This window comes from Panthera tigris, chromosome C1 (genome assembly GCF_018350195.1).
Source record: "Panthera tigris isolate Pti1 chromosome C1, P.tigris_Pti1_mat1.1, whole genome shotgun sequence".
NCBI classification, from domain to species: domain Eukaryota; kingdom Metazoa; phylum Chordata; class Mammalia; order Carnivora; family Felidae; genus Panthera; species Panthera tigris.
This window is the reverse complement of record NC_056667.1, coordinates 163,199,551-163,223,056: the sequence shown is the minus strand read 5'-3', so window position 1 is coordinate 163,223,056 and position 23,506 is coordinate 163,199,551. Positions and strand designations below refer to the sequence as shown.

Sequence of the window (23,506 nt, the reverse complement as noted above, 5' to 3'; positions counted from 1 at the left end):
AAACCGTGTTTATCAGAAAACACAGTGTTGATAAAATGTCAATCTCCCCCAAATTGATCTATTGACTCAGTGCAATTTCAACCAAATCCCAGCAGGTTTTTTTAATAGAAATTGGCAAAATGATTTTAAAACTTAATATGGAAATGCAAATGAAGATCTAGGAAATGGAATTATTCTGAAAAGAAGAACAAATTTGGAGTAATTATGCTACCCAATGTCAAGACTTATTATAAAACTATAGTAGTAAATATGGTGTGGTATTGAGATGAATACAGACATATAGATCAATGAAATAGAACCCAGAATCCAGAAATGAATCCTCATATCCATGGCCAATTGACTTTCAACAAATGTGTCAAGGTGCCAATTCAGTGGGATGAAGGATAGTCTTTTTCAGTAAAAAGATCCTGGAAGAATTGATCCTGTGGGGGGGAAATTTCTAGAATGCACCTCACACCGTATACAAAAATTAACTCGAAATAGATTACTTAAATGTAATATCTAAAACGATAAAACTTCTAAAAGAAAATATAGGGAAAACATTTTAATTTGAATTAGGAAAATGTTTCTTAGGTAAGACACACAAAAATAAATGAACCACAGAAGAAAAGCTACAATAAATTGGGTTTCATAAAAAATTAAACTGTAATAAAGAGCCTGACTCCATTTTGATGTTTGATTTTGACTGCTGACAGCTTTCAAATCCCACCATTCCACCTTCTCCTTCTGCCCCACATCTGGACTAGCTGATAAGAAAGCCCAGGGGCTCCTACCTTTGTTGCCAAAAGGAAGTTCAAAACATGCAAGCCCTGGCTCTCAAGCACAGGAACCCTCACTCCAGCGCCATTCCCTAAACACAGTACAAACAAAACCAGCCTCTTTTCCCTGCTCTCTCAAGCCATTTTTGTTCCTCCTTAGGAGCCTGCCCTGCTCTCCCCAGAAAGTCTCATTATTGCATAATAATCCTTTCCTACCTTGCTGGCGTGGTCTCAACACCTAAATCAAATTTGGTGGAGAGGAATCGATCCTATTTCTATGGGATAACCACCCAAAACTTTTACACTTCAAAAGACTCTGTTAAGAAAATGAAAAGGCAAGCCACAGACCAGGAGAAAATATTTGCAAGCATGTTTCTCAATGAGGCATTTATCCAGAACATATAAAAGAACTCTTAGAACTCAATAGTAAGAAAACAGTCCCATTTTAAAAATTGGCAAAAAATTTGAACAGACTCTTCATTGAAGAAGGTATAGAAATGACAAATAGTCATACAAAAAGATGCTGAATATCATTCATCGAGAGGGAAATGTAAATTAAAACAGGTATCACTTCACAGCCACTATATTAAAAAAAAAATTTACAGTGACCTACAATACTGAGTATTGCTGAGGATATGAAACAACTAGAAATTTCACACATGGATAGTGGAAATGGAAAATGGTGCAGCCACTTTAGAGAGCAGTGTAGCCATTTCTTAGATTAAACATAGACTTATTACACAACCCAGCAATCCTACTTTTTACGTATTTACCCAACAAAAATGAAAACATACCCATACAAAGACTTGTAATTAAATGATTATTGTAACTTTCTTCATAATAGCCAGAAACTGGAAATAAGCCAAATGCTTACCAGCTGGTCCGCTGATAAACAAAATGTTATGTATCCGCATAATGGAATACTACTCAGTAATAAAAAGGAACTACTGATATGTGCAACATTATGAATGAATATTAAAAGCATTATGCCAAGTGAAAGAATCCAGACACAAAAGACCACATACTGCATGACTCCACTTATATAAAATTGTACAAAAGAGTAAAGCAAGGATTTAACGGGAGGGAAGTGATGTTACATGGCACAACAGAATTTGGGGAGTGATGGGAACGTTCTATAACATCATTGTGGTGTCAGACATATGAGGATATATATTTGTCAAAACACATCAATTGTACCTTAAAACTGGTACATTTTATTGTATGTATGTTACACTTAAATGAAAAAAAATTTAATTAATATCTAGCATCTATTGACTGATGAAGCACTGTACTGGACTCTAGATTGTTCTCTGTTTCACATACATTATCTTACTTGATCCTTGCACATTCTCAGTATAGTTGAGGTCTGATTCCACAAAGACATGGCTCAGGGAGGTCAAGGGACTTCTCAAGATCATACTATCTGTAGGTAGATTGCAGTGTTGGAATTTTTTTATTCCAAATTCAGTGCTCTTTCACCTACAAAGCCTCTTTTTCATGGAAATCTAGGTTTTTAAATCTTTCCTTGATATTTTTAATATGTCGCTTTATACTATCTTAAGTAATCAAGAAAAAAGACCATTTAAATCAAACTTTTAAAAATTCAATGATTTTATTTTTCAGTTCAATTATTTATAGAGGTCTTTATTTAGCACTTATTTTTGTACTTTACAATAATTTCTCACTCTGACAGAGTAAACAAATTGCTCTCTTAGAAATTAACATCTTCTCACTTTTACTCAGAACCTTCGAGGGACTCACTATGAATTTGATAAAGGAAATGTTCCATCGTAGATTAGCTACAATGGAGTAAAAATTTGGTCTTAATACTGAATAAGCATTGTTTTTGTCACAGTTGGGCTGGAAAGAGAGAGAATGTGCTGCCTCAGCCTTTCTCCTGCTTAACATGATGGCTTAAGAATATAACCGTGATGGATTTTGCCATATCTGTGAGCCACTTATGCTATTAATTATTTAATTTTTCTTAAAGATTCTTATTTTTTGTAACTATTCTAATCCTTGACAATAACGTCTACAACATCACAGGTTTGATAAGTTATATATATTTTTAATAGAGACATGACAAAAGGGGACATCTTCTGGCACCTCAGAATTTTGGCTAAAGCTTCAAAGCTTTAAAAAACTGATGAGAATGACCCCAGCAATCTAAAGCAGGGTGTCAATAGGTGGCCAACCTGGTTTTTTAAGACTATCAAAAGAAGGTTGAAGATTCATCGAGAGGAGATACCCCATTAGAGTAGACAGTGTTATGGAATCTTGATTCTTTCCTCAAGGCTCTTTTCCCTCCACTTTAAGCAAAGAAACAGAGCTTCAAGAAAACTACTCATAGAGACTGATGATACTTGTCACACACACAGGCTGGCCTCTTACCCCTGGCTGGATGCAAGCTTTGGGCAGCTCCAAAGCATTAGCAAATTCTTGGGAGAACCCCAAATTGTGTTCCCTGGAACTTGGAGAAACTGAAGAATTCAGAAAGCAAGAGATTAGCTGGTGCTGCCCCAAACATCAGTACAAGGAGAGAGGGCCAAGCAGAGCAAACTGCACTTCTATCAGTGACAGAGCAAGATATGTGAATGCCTATGAGTCACATGTTTGATGTGCCACCAAGTACAGAAGTTAGAGCTCTCTTGAAAGGTTGCTGCCCAAGATCTACCTGCTGAGGTGAGAGAACCCCAGTGGAAAAAGGCTAATTGGGATACACTGCCAAAAGACAGAAGCCAAAGGAGTGTCAGACAAAGTTGGAGAAAGAGTCCATCAGCTCATCAAGGAATGGTCTTATTAGGGTGGTGGAAACATCTCCAAAAATATGCCCAGTGGGGGCCAGCTTGGGCCTGTCATTAGGAAGGCACTGATCACAAGCTTACAACAGCTCCAAACAAGCCAGTTTTTCTATTTTCCTCTAATCCTCCTCCTCCTTCTAGCCTTGACTCTGGGAGCCAGAGCAATGTTGTGAATTGGAATCTGAGAGTCAAAGTGAGCAAAATAAAACATCACTCCTTTTTCCTACTAATAGTCTTCAGGATCAAGGGTCAGATGGTGGAGCATAAAAACTCTGAATTGGATGAGAGACTAAAGTTTGTATTTTTGTGTGACTGGAATTTTTAAGACGTGAGCATGAGACTGTTTTCTTAATGAAAAAACTAATCTTAAAGGAATTTAAAAAGTTATAAGGGGTGCCTGGTTGGCTCGGTCAGTTAAGCATCCAACTCTTGATCTCAGCTCAGGTCTTGATCTCAGGGTTGTGAGTTCAAGTCCTGCTCGGGCCCATGCTGGGCATGAAGCCTACTTAAAAAAAAAATATGAAATTAGTCTAGAATATCATCCAGCAGCACAAGAAAGATCTGACAGAGCAAGCAGCAAGATAGTAAGGGAATAAAAACAATGCTATTTCCTAATTGTATGTTACAGTGTTCAGCTCAATAAATTCGTACATTTATTCAGCTCAATGAATTCAATTAACAGTTGTTAAAATTAAAATATTCATTCATGCACCTATAAAATCATGTTACACCCCCGTGGTCCTCATTCCATATTCCACACTTTAAGAAAGACTGAGTCATATCACATTAGAAAAAAGAGACCCTGACAGCATTTCAGCACCTGGCCATCACTTAAGTGTCAAACAGAATCATTTAGCAATAAGGACAGTATCTCCTAAGTGTCAAACAGAATCATTTAGTGATAAGGACAGGATCTCAGAAATAGCAAATGACTTACTCCAAATCACACAGCTACTCATTTAACCAGAACTCAAGTATTCTAAGTCCTAGATTACAGTGCTTTCCTGAACACTATGTTGCATCCCTGGCTTACCATTGATAAGTTTTAATATTGTGTTGAAAATCTAATTGTTGAATATATATAATTTGTCTGCCTAATTGTTTCACAACAACAACAGCAGCAACAACAATTCTGAATTTTTATAATTTAATTAATCCAATATTAAAACTCTAGGAAAACAAATTGTCTTCAGATTTCCACTCTATCTCTAATATGTCTGCCAGGCCACCCACTTACCTCAGAGGCTGGGCTTGAAAAACTTTGAGTAGGAACTTTTTTGTAGAGTTTTCATGAATTCAACAAATGCTTATTAAACTTCTCATGTGCCAGGCCTTGTGCAAGGCACAGGGAGTTCAAGAGTTCTTGCCCTCCAGTTGCTCAGCTCAACAGATGAGAAAACAGGCAAATACAATAGAGTGGGATGAGTACTCTAATGGAGGTATACTGACTGGGTGATATGAGAACCAAGAGACACCTGACCAGTTTCAGGGGGCCAAGGAGACTCAGGCAAGGCTTTGCCTAAATACATAAAATATACATATATAAACGCATATATATTTGGTTCACATCAGAGGTCATGACTAAAGTGACATCAAGATTTCCACTGGCTTGCATGTTCGGATGGGCAGGAAAAGATCTCTGACAGACTCCACACCCTATCTGGTGGGGCTCTAAGTGTAAGCCCCTCTCCCTCTCCTTCCATCATTTGAAACATCACTGCACCTTGAGCAAATAGAAGAGGGAAAATGAGTCGTTCAAGAAGAAGAATTTGCCTTGAAATTGCATCCCTTCCCGTGATTTTCCAAATGAAGAAGTCGAAATGCACAGCTAAAATGGTCAGAGGCTGTGGTAAGCAGAATAATGGCCCTCCAAGGATAGCCACATCCTAAACTCCAGAACCTGTGAATATGTAACCTCACATGGCACAAGGGACTTTGCAGATATGATTAAGGTTAAGGATCTTGAGATAGGGAAAGTATCCTGGGTTATCCAGGTGGGCCCAGTCCCCTTACAAGTAAAAGAGGAAATCAGAGAGTCAGAGGCAGATGTGATTATGGAAGAGGAGTTAGAAAGATATAGCCTTTCTGTCTTCAAAGAAGGAGAAAGAGGGTATAAGCCAAGAATTGTGGGTAGCCACTAGAAGCTGGAAAAGGCAAGGATTCTCCCCTAACCCTACCATCACTTTGATTGAAGCCCAGTGAGACCTGATTTGGACCTTTGACCTACAAAATTGTAAGGGAATAAGTCTGGGTTGTTTAAGCTACTAAATTTGTGGCCATTTGTTATAGCAGTGATAGAAAACTGATATAGAGCCCATGGCTCCTTACTAGAGTGAGCTGAAAGTATGGTTAAAAAATGGTTTCCAGAAAAGTTACTGATATTCAAACAAGCAAGTGTCAAAGATAACCATCCAAACTCTGGTGTGTGTATGTGTGTGTGTGTGTGTGTGTGTGTGTGTGTGTGTGTGTGTTTAAAGCTGGATACAGCGGGCTATTTTTTTTATTAAAGAAATACATTTTCACTGGGGAGTAGTGAGAGTTCCTTGAGGAAGATGTATAATTTTCCACAGATGAGGATAGTTGACCTCGAAAGTCTAATGAGAAATTCACTGTGAATACCATGTACATCTTCACCCAATGGGAAAACAAAGGTGCTGATCATTGGTGGACTGTTGGCCATAAGAAGCCATAGGGAGGAATGACCTGGATGCAGTCCTGAACACCAGAACATAGTAAGCATTTATTCTCTTTCCAGTACTCTGTGCTGCTGAAAACATACCTAAGGAAACAAATGGATTACTGGAGCAATAAAAGCCAGAGATCTGTGGTGTGAGACTCATTACTTGCTTTTACTGTCCAAATAATCAGAAAGAGTAATCTGTAAGTATTCTTTCATAGTGATGTTGGAAAGGAATTCTTCTTCCCCCTTCTCAGCCATAAAAGGTACCCATGAGGATACACGCAATTGCATCATGAATTTTTCCTTTGTCCTCAGCAGGATCCTGCTTTTGTGTTTGCTTCAAGTGGGATTTATGAGAAATAGACTCTTATTCTCTCTAAAAGTTCACCTACAGGTACAGATCAAACAATAATGGCTGTGTGATAAAGCACCTCTGCCCTCATGATGTAATGAAACTGCCTCAAATGAAAATGCTTCAAAGTTCTTTTCCATCTTTGCTTTCCCTGAAGTACAAATCATTCACTGTTTTATTTTATTTTCCTGCAGCCTTGCTCTTTGTGCCCCCTTTTTAATTCATGCTCCTGGTAAGGAGGTGTTGATTTTGAGGAGCTTTATACAATATCACAAATTCCTAGAATTGGAAAAACCTTTAAGAGTTCATCGAATCCTCCTCTTTGTTCATCTAATCTAGGGCTTTACCCAAGCCAGCCAAGAAAGGCAATGTTCTCCATACTCCTTAAGATCCCGCAGTTTGGAAACCATTATGGGCTTAATTTTGTTCCCCTAAATTCATATGCTGAAGTCCCAGCCCCAGTATCTAGAATGTGACTGTATTTGAAGATGAGATCTTTAAAAAAGGCAATTAAGATAAAATGAGGTCATTGGGGTGGGCCCTAATCCAATCTAACTAGTATCCTTATAAGAAAGTGAGATTAGAATAGATACACGGAGATGGAAGAACCAGGTGAAGATACAGTAAGAAGACAGCCATCTACAAGCCAAGGAGAGAGGCACCAGAAAGGACCACCCCACTAACACTTTTAGGCTCCAGAATTATGAAAAAATAAATTTCTGTTCTTTAAACCATACAGTCTGCACAGTCTATGATACTTTGTTATACAGCTCTAGCAAATTAATACAGAGAGCAAACCCATTAGCCCATTTACTGTTAGAAGAATTCTCCTCATGTCTAATAAAGATCTCATTTGCTCTAAAGAGTGGCCTTTTATTCTGTCTTTCATGTAAAGGGTAGCAAGTTCTTTTGAAAGTATCCTGAATATATTAAGGGAATCCAGAATGTTAGATGTAGAAGCGGTATGGAAATTACTATTTCAACCACTTCTTTTTACAGATGAGGAAACTGAAACCAAAAATGTTGAGTGAGTCTTCCAAGGTCACACTGCAAGTTGCCAGTCAAGCCCAGGAGATGGGCACAGGGCCTGGACCCCTGGCCCTCTGCTTTCCATCTCATGCCAGAAGAACTGGAACAATTTTTAGAGAAACAACATTGAAAGGCACAATATGAATCAAGAGAATTAGGAGCAGAGGGTGGTATCACAGGTTACCTGTATATGGTAGCTGTTGGTGCTTCTTTTCCATGATAATAACAATTTTGCAGGATTTTAAATTTATAAAACAAACAGTTCTGGACTCACACTTCATAATCAACTCAGGGGACCCACTGTACATTTGACAATCTATCATTATCTGATATTATAATTTCCCTCTTTTGGGAGCTGGGGGGCATTACCATGACCTCGAGCTGCCACAGTGAATCTCACAAGAGGACACACCATGTTGTGAAAACCCAAGCACGCTTTCTTGTCTCTTATGGTTTCATCCATTCCTCTTCTGCTCTTCATCTAATTTTTTTTTGCCCAGGACCTTTCACCATACATCCATCATTTTCTAGAAACTCTCTGAAGGACAGAGAACTCTACATAAATCACAAAGTAAGGAAAGATAGAATTACATTATCTTACTCTTCTTTGTTTATTCTCACCAATCCTTCAATCCCTCACATGGCAGAGCGGCAGGTTTCACACATAAAACTCAAAGCACTAAACTTTTTTCCTTTGGGTCCAGTTCTCTCCACTGGAGCACAGTGAATCTGTCAATTCCCCTGAGCTGACTCATTGCTGAGTCACCGATGCCACTGGCGGCCAACGCAGGGGGCCACATCAGCTGATGGTGTGGATGCCTGGGGTTACTTCCCTACAGAAGCTAGGAAGCAACAAGGGAAGGCAAAGCCTGCCAGTCTGGGGTGAGATTAAGCGCATTTAATAGAGCACAGAAATAGGGGTCAAAGCTGAGCTGAATTATTTGTCTGGCTATCAATTAAGCAGAGTTGCCTTATGTGAACCTTCTGACTCATTAGGTTGGGGTTCTCAAAATGAAGTCTGTAGACCACCTGGGTCATAATCACCTCCGGTCATGTTAAAAACTCAGATTGCTGAACCCCACTCCAGACTTACAATTTTAGCAGCTTGCCCAAGTCAGGAGTGATCGCCTTTAGGACACCAGCTTGTTGTGTTTGTCTTTAAAAAAGCAATACCATATGATTTCACTCATATGTGGAATTTAAGAAACAAAACAGATGCACATAGGAGAAGGAAACGAAAAATAAAATAAGATAAAAACAAGACAGGGAGACAAACCATAAGAGACTCTTAAATACAGAGAACAAACTGAGGGTTGCTGGAGGAGAGGTGGGGGTAGTGCTAAATGGGTGACAAGCATTAAGGAGAGCATTTGTTGGGATGAGCACTGTTATATGTAAGTGACGTATCACTAAATTCTACTCCTGAAACCATTATTACACTATATGTTAAATAACTTGAATTTAAACAAAACCTTGGAAAGGAAAAAAAAAAAAAAGGCAACGGGATGGACATTGTAGAATATCCAAGCTATTTTAGTTTAGGGAACCACCTCTGCTTTTGACAAGTATTAAAAACATTTATGAAATCGAAATCTCAGGGCTGTGGCCTTGGGGTTTGCATGTTCATTAAGCTCCCCAGTGATTCTTTGGGTCACAAAAATTGGAAAACTCTTTCCTGTAGTTTTCTCTCATAATCCTTTTGGTTGATAATTGGGGGAGAATAAAAGAAAGGAAGAAAGAAGGGGGGGAGAGAGCAAAAAAAGTCTTTCATCACTTTGGTCTGCCTCGTTCAATTTGGTATGTACTTGCCCTATCGGGCAGGTGCACTATCACTCCATTTTGCTCTATCCAGCATCTAACTTTCTCTCTTGTGTGGGACGAACCATTCCCTATGTGTTGTATTAGTGGGACATAGTGCCTGAATCCCATGGGCAGCTCAGGCATAAGAGAGCTCTTCTGGCCCCACCTCTGGTTGCCAGACTTGAGCACATGACCACACTTTACCATTTGATGTTTCTACCACTGGGATAAGGGAGCAGGGAGAGTGATGGGTTTGTAGCTGTGGCCACAAGATTCTGGAGGAGCAATGATATCTTGGCCAGATGACATTGTCCAAATATCATTCACTTTATAATGGTACTACTTGATAACTAGGCAATAATATGACAAAGATTCCTGAACAAATCATTGCAAAATTCTATCTAACCCTGGTTATACTGCTGGTGAAGTGCCTGACTTTAGGCAAGTTTCTTCCTTCCAGGCCTTACCTGTATCATTTATAAAAAGGAAAATCATTATCCTTAAGCAGCTTAGTAGAATTGTAGTAAAACTAAATTTTAAATATATATGTGCTTTGTAAACTACAAAATACGATAGAAATATTAGTAGAAAATGAATTTTTTAAATGTATACTTATTCTCACAGAAGCAAAAATTTCCACTCAGCAAGAAGTATTTTTAGAAAGAGATCCTTAGTTTTCTTGTGTGACTCTTAAATTTAACATCCAACTTGCTGATTTTTAACATCATGAATTTTTATATTTTGCTAAGTCCCTGTTGTTTCATCTGCTATCAGGCAGTCAAATTCCCCACAGGAATAAAAGCATTAAATAAAATGCTATACACACTACAGTAAAAACTTCCATCCATTTCCCAACAGCTGTTGCTTTTTAGAGAAACCAAATATTTTTGGAAAGGGCCACAAACATTCTGGATTCAAACCATTTATTAGCTTTGGAAACATAACATGCAGTCATCTTGCCAGTCTTAATCTTGCAGTTCCATTAAACACACCACAACTGCATCATAAAACAGAAAAGGGAAGAATTTATAAACAAATAAAGCAGTTAATTGGGGCAATAAAATAGCAGTTCCCTCCCAAGTGTGGAATCACTGTGTTTCAACCTACAGAACCCTGAAATCTGCTTGTCAGAAGTCTAGTCCCTAGCAGAGCCAAACACAGATCAAAGATTTCAGGATCGCTCCTGGGCCCACAACACTTACCTCTGCCGCCACGCCCTCAGTACCTCCTTCCCCTCACCTGGCATTGCTGCAAGTCTTTCCAAGAAGAAGACCCGCTCCAAGCACAGTACTCTCTTGATTGTTATTCCATAGCCAGGGTTCCAGTTGAAGAAGGAATTGCCGGGAGATCCACAGCTATGGCTACGTCTTCAACACAACACTCAGGTGGGGAGATGGAGACATCTTCTCAGATGTGCTTCTGTTTCCTGGGCAGTGCGGTAACCTAATAGCACTATCTCTCCTGTGCACTGCCAAGATGAGAGCAAGCTTTGGAGCCACAGGAACTACGCTGCAATCCTACCATTGCCTCTTGCCTACTCTACGGCTATGAGCAAAAGCAAGATTTTTAATATGAGTTTCATTCATCTATTCATTCGACACATATTTATTGAACAACCTACTACATACCTGATCTTCAAGATCTTTTAGCAATTAAGTGGTGATGCTAAACCCCTACTTCAGAGACTTGTTGTGAGAATCAAATGAGAAAAAAATATATATGCATATACAGGTTGCAGTAGTATGTGCTCACAAATATTCACTCCATTGGTTCAAGTAGCAGATTAGAATTATATTGTACGTGCAATTAAAATCATATCTTGCACAGTATTTCTTTCATTCAAGAAAGAGACAGAAAAGACTTAGGGTATCCAACCCCCTCCATAAATGGACTCTGGCTTCACTCACGTGAACTGCAGAATAGTCAGAGGGACTGCAGCTCCCGCTCCGCTCTGAGGGGCCCTCTGTAGCAGTGGGATGGAGCAGAGCCAAGTGGTCCATGTGGGGAGTGCACTCATGACCTTTGCCTTGTTAACACCCAGGACCTGCACTCTCTCCCACCCCTGGAAATGTTTACAGTCTGTTTATGTAATCAGATGTGTGCACGCGCATGCACGCGCGCGTGCACACCCACATACACACTATCTAACAGGAAATTATGTTTCTTCGTAGAGGTCTGGCTTTTGGTATGTTTTGTTTAAACTCTCTAGAGATAAACTGCCATTTACCTTTGTTTAATATCCCCCATAATGCATAGACGAGAGCTGTACCCAAAAGATGTTCTACTAATGACTTATAATACTTATGAACAGTTACTTTCCTGGTTTAAAAAAGAATGAGATTAGTATATGGTACTCTTATAAACCATTTCCCAGGTCCTAAATCCACTGAAGAGAAGGGAAATACCTGACGGTCAAAATCTGTGTGAAGCCTACATAAATGCTTGCTACTGCTTGAAATCTTTCTTAGACACAGCAACTGCACATGGGCCTGCTTTAGAAAATGTCAACTAGAACACTATTGATTAGAGTTAGAACTCCTAAAAGGGAGGCAGGGAGGTGGGAAGGGACAAAGGAAAAGGACTTAATCTCTTCACCAGGTTAGTATCTTAGATACTTATAATTCATGATTTCCAGGCTGTGCAGTCAACATGTTGAGTTAACTGGTTTCCAAATGTACTGGGATTGCTCAAACCTAAATGAACCTTTTATTTGTGAACTCATATGTGGCTAAAGAGATTGAACCCATGTGTCTCATTCATTTGCACATTGGCTGTAAAAATATCTTTAAGTTATACTCTGGAAAAGATCCGTAAACCTTAAGCCAGCACACCATCTCCTTCACCTCAAGACCTACTGAGAAACTGTGTGGGTGACAGTGCCTTCTTGTTTCTAAGCCTTGCCAGCTCCTGTCTCCTCTTACGTGTAAACAAAACTCAAGCGAACCGGGAGTCATTTGGAAGGCAGTTGGAGTGCTGTCCTTTCATCAGCTCACCTGGTGCTCTAATAAAATATCCAAGAAGCCCACATCTGGTAGGTAATAAAATCCAGAGTGGAATGAAGATGCCTGGCTGCTAAAGTGCTCTAGCCACCAGACAAAGCCATCGCGACATTTTCTTCAACTGTTGCCGATGCCAGGATTTTAATGGGGCAAAGCTGAGAGCCCTCTTTCTATGTATTTTTCCTGCACTGGGTTCACTGGCTCTGCTGCTCCCATGCTGCCAAAGGTTTTCTCCACAGCACCATCAAAACCGGCTCACAACCCAAACAAGGAAAATGCGTCTTAACATGACAGAATCAAACACAATAACACTTATCTCATACTCCCATCTCCCCAGGGTGGTGGCACTGAAGGGCGGATCTCCTTTCTTCTCCACCTCTTCTGAGTCTCCCAAATAAGAATAAATGTTAGATCTCTTTGCAGGAAAAGACAGCTATGCCAACCGCAGAGGACATGTTCTGACTGTCAACAGTGATGGATGAGATTCTGTACATTTAATAAATATAAATGTCATAATCCAACCATCAAATTTAATAAACAAAAATACCACAAACCATCTTTCCTCTCTGCTCCATGTGCTCCTTTAAAGCTGATAACATTAGAACACATTTTGCCCAAGCTATAACCTCACCATCTGCCTGGCTCAACTTCTGAGGACTTGGTACGGGTTAGAAAGAAAAGCAAATGACTTCACACTGAGAAAAAAACGAGGGACGGGGGCCTGGATGGTTTTTTCACTCCTCCCTTTCCTTCTGACCTATTTGTTAACTATAGAACCAGATGTAACTATCGGAGTATAAGTTCAACCCTCAAGAATTATTAGGGAGGCAGATCGTGGAGAACATTTTTTTGCATGAGTTACACGAACAAAACTCTAAAGGCTTCCCCAGCAAGCTGAGTTGTACATTTCAGGGCTTTGATTTGGAAATGCGGAGATGCAGTCAGATGCAGACTGACTCATTAAGGACGCACTTTCTTTTGATGGCAAATTAATAATAATCATAACCACAACAATAAACACATATAAAAAATTGTTTCATTCCTTGGCCAGATTCAAAGCTATAACTGGAAGGGGCTCTTTATGTTGAGTTTAGGAAACCTCAGTGACTCAAAGAAATGGAAAGGGGGAACTAAGTCCAAAGAACCTTAGAAAATGTCTAATATGAAGAGAGAGAGAAAGATAGGCTAGATCTATTTTTTTTCTATTGCCCTTTTTTGAGAGCCTGCTATGTCCCAAGTACTTTATATACATTTTGACAATTTGATCTCATTGAGTACTTTCAAGAACACACTCCAAAAGATGTTACTAACCCTATGTTGTGGCTGACCTGTACGGAGGCTCTATAACACGTTCAAGTTTAGAGCACTAGAATATGAGAGAACTAGACTGACCGATTCCAGAACTGCTACTCCTTCCTCTCTGGGAACCTCAGTTTTCCTTTGGGGAGCTGCTCCTTCCACATTCTGGTGTAGTTTGACCCCACCTCCCAGTTCCAGGATTCACATTTTTACCACATCTGGCTCCAAGCCCAAATTCATAACTACTATGCCATGGTGCTTGGGAAATAGATTCAGATGCTCCAGCAACACTGGTGGTTGGGGTCATTGTCAGTCGTAGAAAGGACACTTCTTTATACCTAAAAACCTCCAAGGTATTAAAGCTAAATCCAAAGAGACCGCGGGTTTTAGGATGTGTCCATTAGCAGTTGCTACTCTCATGCCATCAGAGATTTCCAGGAAGCATCCTGTGCAAATAATCTGCACAAGAGAAATCATTTGTCTGTTTCAGAGGGTGGTGTAATTTTCCTCTCTTTAGGAACCACCCCACACCCTGCAGTTCTTCCAGAGTACACTTCAAATCTCACACCATATATACCGCGTGTTTCTTAATGATGCCAGGGAAGCTAAGTGGCCATCTTGTCCCCCTTCTGGTTCCATGTGTTCAAAACTAGGCTTGGGTTGTCCAGGGGCTGGGTCATGTCTCGGTGACTAGCAAAGCAACATGTGCCCCAAGACAGAATTAACCTAGCAGGGAGGGGGAAGAGGAGAGGGGCGTTCTATCCGCATTTATCCATCTAGGCAGCCTCACCACTGGAAACTCTGAGCTCCTGGGCTCTTTAATATAGAAAACCCAGAAACCTGAAGCTCTGGGCAAGATAAGAGGCAAGAGGATGGAGCCTGAGCAGAGGACTTATTTTACTTGAGTTGAAGTCTCTCTACATTCCCTTGGTACATGGTAGGGGAAAATGCAATGGAAAAATCTCAAAGAGATTTTGCTACCAAATTACTACTAGGACATCACACTGCAATTGAAAAAAATGTTATTTGGAATTGGGTAGGATTTTGGAATTTAAAGGGTTTCTTTGTCTTCTTAGTTTTGGTTATAAGGCAAGTCATTTTGCTAGTGTCACAAAAATGCAATAACTTCAGTGTAACAATTACTGTTTTTCCTCTTGACAGAACTCTCAGGCAACGGGAAGCTGCAGTGCTTGGAACAAATATTCTGGCTTACCAGAGATGACGATAGGGGTGGACAAAACTCTGCAAGAAACAGTCCCTGCCCTGAAAGCTAGGAATCTAATTTACACAAAGGCCATGGTCCGTGCTATACTTTGGAGACTTCTACAATTTTCATAGCATGATTTCATACTTTGAAAACTAATGTTTACTATTACAGATTTCTACTTTCCAGAATCTTCTATGATTAAAAAAAAAAAGTTGGGGGAGGAAGTGCAGGAACCAAATTTTCCACCCCTAGTGCCCTCCTCCCCAAAATACATATAAATGGTGGTAGCTGAGAGGTTGGAAAGTGGGGAGGGAAAAAGATAGAATGCCTCCCTTCTGCCCACATCTGTCCTTTCTTACTAGCCAATGCCTTTAAAAAGAAGTAAGAGATGCAAGGGATCCTGTGGTCTGCTCAAGGAAGGCTACCTCCCCTCAGGGCCATATTCATATTAGCATCTAAGTCAACAGCAGAGGAATCTGGCATCTGTTCTTAATTATCCTTTTTTAATTCAGAATACTAAACAGTGAGTTCAATACTCTGTCTTCTTAGTTGAACCTTAAAATATCCATGTTATTTAAACTGTCCTCCTTGAGCTCTGGAATCCAGAAAGGTTAAGTGTGCTCCCCAAAGATACATAGCAAGGGCTTAGAAATTAATCCCGGACATCTGATTTGTTTCCAACTATACATGAGTTAACAATGGCTGACTAATAGCAAACTTATTTTTAAAATGCTTGCTAGCTATTTTTCCATCACTAGAAATTACCTGGTAGTTTGCCTCATAAATATTGTATCATTATGATTCCTAATATCTCTGTCAGAGTTCTTAACTTTTATGATAATAGGCAACTTGGAAACACTTTGCCAGACATTAGGCCATAATGTACAAAATAAGTGACTTACAAATGGGCTGTAGCTATCTAAAGCATGTCTGGTAAACAAATAACTGATATTGGACAACAGTGAAAATCAAAGCTTAAGTGCTGTCTTCGTGAAATGAAATAAGGACTGCTTTCTGGTTCTTTGTCTCACTGTGGACTGCTATCCTTTTCATTATCCTTTTCATATCCTGCTTTCCTTTTCATTAAAAACAACTCCTGGAAAAATAAACCCAGGAAAAAAACTATGGGAGGCAAAAATGCAAATACAGCCATTCTCTAACAACACCTATTACACTATCTGCTGAGTAGCTCTGTTAGTGTAAACAGAATGTCCAATTCCCTAAATTTTAATATTTTTAATTTCCAAAAGCAAAGTACTCCCATAAAGAATTAAGGCCATTCGTTGAGGGTGAAGACCCAGAAATAAATTACTCTCTGGGATACTACCACCCAAGTTCCAACTAAGAACAGTTTTATACAGATGAAACCAGATTAAAATAAATTTTAAGCACAACTTTGAAAAGAAGTAAAATTTTAGAGATTCAAATGTTGGAAAAATTGCAAGTAGAAGGATTAAAAAAGTTTTGCTTGGATGATGGTGAGGGATTAGGCTTTTTTATTTATTTATTTATTTATTTTTAATCCTTTGCCCCCACTCTACCAAAGTTTGAAGAGAGCTTAGAGAAATAGGAAATGATTTCTGAAAATTGAAGGAGCCTAAATAAAAATTTTAAATGAGAAAATATCAACTCCAAGAGTGATATCAGCAGAGAGGAATGTAGACCATATGGTAATATAGAGTTGCTCCCAAGCTTCCTCAGAGCCAAAATAAAGAGGGAAACAGAGTCATTTATAAGATTCAGCATGTCAACAAGACAGAAACAAACCAAATGTACAGGAGAATCACATTTCCTGAAACCGACCTGGGAGCATTTTTCTTGTGGCATCTCATGAAGAGGATGCAGGCTGATGCCCAACAGCATCCCTGCAGCATAGGCAACCAGGGTTCCTTCAGGCAGGTTCATCCTTCACTGTTTGCTATGGCATCAGGCAAGGCCCGACCGAGCAAGCATGATTCTAAGACAGGTCAGGTACTGTGTTTCAGAATTATATAGCACGGTGAGCTTCAACCCTGGCTATGTATCAGAATCTCACCTGGGGAGCTTTGAAATATCCTAATACCCAGACCACATCCTAGACCAATTTAATCAGAATCTCTGGGGATGGGTCCCAGGAGTTAGTAGTTTTTAACAACAGTTTCCTGGGCCACCTGGGTGGTTCAGTCGGTTAAGCGTCCGATTTCGGCTCAGGTCATGATCTAGCAGTTTGTGAGTCAAGCCCCACGTCGGGGCTCTGTGCTGACTGCTCAGAGCCTGGAGCCTGCTTCAAATTCTGTGTCTCCCTCTCTCTGACCCTCCCCACTTGTGCTCTCCCTCTCTCTCTCTCTCTCTCTCTCAAGAGTAAATACTTTTAAAAATGTTCGTAATTAAAAACAGTTTTCCCAAGTGATTCCAGCATATAGCCAGGGTCATGGGGCCTTTATGATGGATGTTCTCCCTTCTTTCTCCCACTGGCACTTCCCCATTCCACTCTCCCACTGTGACGCCCAGAACAATATACAAGACTCACTGCAGCTTAGAGCTCTCATTTCTCTCCCACCTTTGTAAACAGTGGTTTTGACTGTAGCTATCTTCCTTGAAGGACCCCCTCCCAACTATCTGTGCCTTGACTATGACCTAACATCTGCTGTCAATCTTCACTGACATCATTTAATTCAAAAATGACACCCACTGTAATCTTTGGGTAGGCATGTGTCTTTGTAGTCACAGTCACACACAGATACAAATTGTGATTTTTCTTTCTTTTTTAAAATAATGTAGGACAAGTCATGCATTTTGACAGGTACTGCAGAATGACTTACTCAGTACCCACTCCATCCCTTACGTCCTCCCTCGATTTCCTCTGCCCTCTACCAGAAGGGCTGGGAAATTAACATATCTAACTCAGCTTCCCATATAACTAGGGTTCATGGATCTGGTCACAGATAGAGGCAAGGTCCCCAGGAAAGACTCCTATTCCTAAATAAAAAGACAAAGCTTCATGAAGAGAAAGGTTTTGCTTGACTCCCTTCTTCCTGTCTGGAAGCAGCCAACTTTAAATTATATGGATGAAAGGAGCTCACTAAGCATGGGAAGTGAGGACATGGGAGCAACAGCACCAGCCCTGGACTGCCTATCCTGAGACTTCTTATTACATAAGAAAAGTGAACCCGCATTTGGTATTAAGCTACTGTAGTCAAGTTTCCGCTGCATACAATCACATGAAACCCCAGGCAACACATGTATGGTACCATTGAACAAGGTGGACTAGAATAGTGTTTTTCAAAGAAATTACAGTCCCATATTGAATCAACCTTAAATATATAGATGTAGACATGGAGACAGATGGTAGGTAGATAGATACAGATTTCATTTCAGTAGAAATGAAGGGTGTCACTAATCTACCCAATTTCTCCTCATCCTCTACAAGTTAACACAGTTGTGGCTTTTTCTCTGCTGCAAGAATTAACAAAGAACAGGGAGGTTTTTCTTGTCCAAGGTTCATAGAGAAGATGAGTTCAATTGTACAAGATGGATAGGGACCCCAAGAGTTAGAGGAGGTAGATGAGGCCCAATCCAGGGGACAGAAGGGTTCCCTCAAAGCAAGATGGGAGGCAGAGGATGTGACAAGTTCCTCAAGTGATTAAGACCTGTGTTCCCACAGGGAGACCACGTAGTGGACAGGTGGTAAAGACCACGACCTTGACAGTTAGCAGGGTGAACCATGTGTGGCCTGAGGTGGGTGAGGGAAAACTGTGAAGGCAGCTCTGTGGGTCACCCTATCCAGCACTGCTTGACAATGCTGGACAGCATCCCACTTAGTAGAAGCCTCATTGGAAATATTAAGGCCACCATGACCTAGGACTGTGGTGTTTCAAGGTTTCCTGGCACCACTTAAATTCTCAGATGCTTGTGAATTCATTAGAGGTAGAGGAAGCTATCTAAAATAACCGATACTGGACTCATTTCGATAAAAAGAGAACTTTAGAATTAATATGGCTGGGGGGAAAAAAACCACAAAGAATTGTGAGAGCTGATGGTTCTTAGAGCTTCATGTTGGAGAATTCATTCTTATTGCCCAGCCCATTGTTTAAAGAGCTGTTCGTTCTACATTATAATCATTGGGAGCAACCCAGTCACTAAGGATTGTATTTATCAGAAGATAATTAAACCTTGGAGAAAAGGCTCATATTTGGTTTTGATCAAACTAGAGAAAAGGAGTGAGGAGGCCAGTTGCCCCTTCTGGTAAGGCTTTAGTATCATCAAACTGGGGGGTGGAAGGGACTCTTGAAGATCATCTGCTCCACTACTCATGTGATGCTAAAATCCTCTCCCCAGCATCCCAGCATTGCACCTCGAACTCTGACTTGCGCACGCCTTCAGCATACAAGGCACTATGTGGGTACAGTGTCACAAACGGGATGTGAGGGCAGAGCCTCAAAATGAAAAAGTGAGAAATGAGTGCATAAACGTTTGTAACAACACTCAGTTTTCGTGGAAAGTGGGGTGATAAAACAGGGTAAAGTCTCAACAAGGGTCTACAACGCGGGTCTCCAGGGGGATGGGAGTCAATGAGAAACTGTTCAAAGGAGACTCAGGGAAAATTTTGGTAGAGTGAGAACAGACTCCACCAGTTGCACAATTTTGCTGTGAACCCGAGTGGCAGGGGAGGTCACAGAAAGGTGTTACTCAGGTGAGAAAAGGAAAAGGAAAAAGATACATATGTATTTGTATATGTATATATATGTATATATGTATATGTATGTATGTATGTATATGTATATGTATATGTATATGTATATGTATGTGTATGTGTATATGTATACATATATCTTTACAATTCAAATCCTACTTCCTACTCTGCTCTGTAATATTCATTTTCCCCAGGAAGATTAGTGCATTTCATCTGGAGTTCTGAAGCCATTAAGAATGCACTCAAATTCTTCCACCACCTTTGTCCAGCAATAAACATCACTGAGCCCAGCAGCAGCCAGCTCTTCTAGCAGTATGTGAGGGACTATTGGGGGAATTTGAAAATTTTATGGTCTGAAAAGTGGGCCTTAGCACTTTAGCTTTTATTCTCTCAGAGAGCTTATAAATCCCTCTTCATTTAGCAGTTTTCATGAAAATGACAGCTTTTGTTAGTCAGGCTAAAGTGAGATTAGAAATAAAAATTTTAACCATTAATCCTCACTGATTAAAGTGAGACCAGAAATCAAATTGTTACCAACTGTGTGCTAATTTCAGCTTAATTCTTTGGCAAGAGGCTTTGGAAATTTTCAACTCGCCGTGCTAATTCACAATGCCTTACTACTGATGGCAGAAAGTCAAGGTCTCCTTTCCTCCTGGGTCCAGGGTGTGAACAATGACTATTTCAAAATCAGTCCAATAAAATATAAACATTAAATTCTTAGCTATGTTGTTTCTCAGCCATCACTTTCCACACCACTCTCTCCTCCTACTCACCACCAACCTTCCCCCCACTCCACCAACAGCTATGAAAAAATATCTCCCCAGAGACTAGAGAATCACAGCTGAATGGCTGGCCTTTCCGCATCAAACAGAATGCCTGCAGCATCAAAGCAGGTGTCACCCCCCACACAAGCCGTTTCTATTACACACAGTGCTGTGAGGGAAGGAAAATCTTCATGCCAATAAGCCACATCAATTCATCAATCAAAATGAATTCATGCGCTAATTAAACTAGCAAAGATTTAAAAAGGCATTTGTGTTACAGACATGAGAGTGGGGTGGGGAGGGAGATGGGAGTTAAAATTCCAGGGAAGTGAAAACTTGACAGACACGGTACCACATAGAAAAGGCAGTAAATACATGGCTGGAATTAATTGCAAGCCTTTCCTTAACTTAAAAATAATAAGCAAACAAACAAACAAACAAACATTCACACATACCAACAACGGGGGGGGGGGGGTGCAAATATTTTCCTGGTTGGGCCAAAACTGACATTAGCAGGAGTGTCCTCTGTATTGTGCACATTGGGAAAACCTGTGAGCAAAGTAAAACTCTATCCCTCTTTCTTCATGTCCACTTGTCCCTTAATACTGAACATCCTTCCTACTCTTTTTGATGACTTGGCAGGGCTACAAAGTACAGTTACATGGTTAGTGCACTGCACAAAAGCCTAGAGCTGAGGGAAGAATGCAGCTGAAATCCAGTCCATGCTCTGACAGCAAAGTCACATGCTCTGGCATGGAGTTGCTGTCATTAGGAAGCAGTGCCTTTTTCCTCACACAAAGTGCCCTCTGCTTGTGCACCCAGAGGGCTGTGACCCCACAGAAGCCAGGGGAGGTCCTGGTCCTTGCTTTTATTTACCTCTTGTCTCCTGTTTCTCCTGTTTCTGTTTCCTCCCTCTGAAGCTTTGAACTGAACACTTCTTCAGCTGTTTCAGCATATCATAAATATCTGAACAAAGAAAAAAAAACTCAATTATCCATCCAAGTGTTTCATCTATATGACACCAAGTACCCACGTATAGGGGAAACATCTTAATGCTTAGTATTGTGTAGACAAAACATCTGGTTGATCAACTTAGTTCATGTTTCTCTCAGATTCTTGAGTACCATAGAAATGCTCTCATACCCACTCACAGGCTGGATTCTCCATTGTAGAGTGCAAACTAGTTTTTCTAGGCTCAAAGAGTCTAATTCAGTATAGTGGAGGCCTGAGAGATAATAAAGGGACAAGGGGGCTGTTTTCCTCTTAACACTAAATAAATAACATTTAGCCCACTTAGCGAAATATTACGGGAAGAGAACTTTTCATCTTTAGTCCAATTGTTCTGATGCTTCATTTGACAAGATTCTTTCACTGTCTCTTATCTGTGTTGCATTCGGAGGAGAAAAACTTTAATATTTGCTTCAAATATCTCAATTTTATAAAGGCAGGTTCATCTGTTTCTTTGAAAGCTTGCTCTTGAAAAACGGGAGTCCAGTGGCATGGGCTTCCTAAAGTTAGTACTGGGGCAAATAAATTGGCCCAATCTCAGCTATCTTTGCTTGGAATGACGGAGAAAAACGGTTCGAATATATCAGTCCCGTCATCTGAATCTAGCCTCCTGGCCAGGGCACTCTATAGCATCCGGGCGAGGTAAATGGCGAATGGCGAGGTGAATGGCGAATGTCATTCTCCTCGTTTCCCAAAAAAGAGAAGCAGTTGAGTGAAACGCCAGGTCCGTGGTCAGACAGTGAGTCAACAGCATAAGGGCGAACTTTCCAGATCTTCCCAGAATTGGCCCCAAGACTTGGTGCACAAGGGGTGAAAACTAAAACTCCTTTTCTTCTCCCCAAGGCAGACCGTGAAACTGTAAAGATGAGCTGGCATTTTGTTTTATTTTGTGTAATAAACTGTTCTTTTCACAGCAGTTGGCCCTGGGGGGGTTTCAAATAGCACTGCTTGGCTGCAGCTGTGGGTGTGGCCCGGCTCAGTCCAAAGGCAACTTGGAGACCACAGCTGTGTCAGGCCGAGCGGGATCTTAAACCTCCCATCTGGGCTGCACACTTTCAAGTTCACCACCACCCCCCCAAAAACAAGTGGAGTCATTTTCACAAGCCAGAACCCCGCAGATGGGAGGTTCTGCTCTTCCTCCGCCGGTGGTTACTTGGGGGGGGGGGGGCACCTCCGATACCCCCAGAGACTGACCCCCACAGGCTGCTCGGGACAGTTTCTGAACCGTGCCCGGGGCCATCCCTTCGCTAACCACGAGAACCCTCCGCAGGGGCGTTGGTAACAGCGGTCAGCATTTTCAAAGGGGTTACCGGGTGGGAGGGGTTTTCTGTTTGGTGTTTCGATTTTTTTTTTTTTTTTTTTTTTCCCATGACTCTTTCTCGGCTCTCACAGCCGGCTCTGACAAGTGGCATGCGTGCCCCGGTCCGGTAGATTCTGACACCCTTCCAGAAAAGAAGAAAAAAAAAATTCTTCAAGGGTTTCCTTTGAGCCCCCGCTTCCAGCTCCAGCAAATAAATGACAAAGTGACCCCTCCGCCGTCAGCGCCCAAACGCAAGGACGGAAGCGCGAACTCTGATCCCCTTCCCATCCCCTAAGTGACGGGAATCACTCACTTCTTTGTCTCACTGAGGAAACTATGTGGGCTCGTGAATGGCTTCTTTTCTGACTGGATTACAAGTACGTCAGAACGGGCACCGTCTGGGAGGGCGGCGAGCGAAAACGCAGCGCCCGGCGCACGTCTGGGCGGCGGGGGTCGCCGCGGCGTCCTCGGGGCGGCAGAGAAAGCCCTGGAAGGCCGCGCCGGGCCGCGGGAGGAGCCGCCGCCAGGGGGAGCGCCGCGAGCCCGCCGGCCTTTGTTCGCGCCGCGGCGCCGGGGGAGCGCGGGCGGCTGCCGGGAAGGGCGGGGGGGCGCGCCCGGGCCCTCGCGGTGGGAAGGACCCGCGTCTTTGGCAGTCCGAGTCGCGTTCGGGCTTTTTCGGCGGGCACTCTCGCTGTCTGGGGCTGGGCGCCTCCGTGCGCTCCCACACGTCCGGCCTTCGACGCGGTCCCGTCCCTCCTGGCCGGCGGCGTCCCCCTGCGCGCGTAGGGGATGGGGACGGGGACACACCGGGGGTGCAGACGGAGCGGGCGGGAGACG

The 23,506-nt window shown here is 41.5% G+C and overlaps 1 long non-coding RNA gene across 1 annotated transcript in view; it reads right to left on the bottom strand.

Annotated features, from left to right (window-relative positions):
• Positions 1-23,163, bottom strand: part of LOC102951322 — a 93,040-nt gene extending 69,877 nt beyond the window's left edge. The window contains exons 1-2 of the long non-coding RNA XR_006221484.1: positions 22,983-23,163; positions 21,238-21,327 (exon numbers count right to left, since the gene is read on the bottom strand). This is a non-coding gene — a long non-coding RNA (uncharacterized LOC102951322). The remainder of the gene's footprint in view (positions 1-21,237; positions 21,328-22,982) is intronic.
• Between the last annotated feature and the right edge of the window lie 343 nt (positions 23,164-23,506).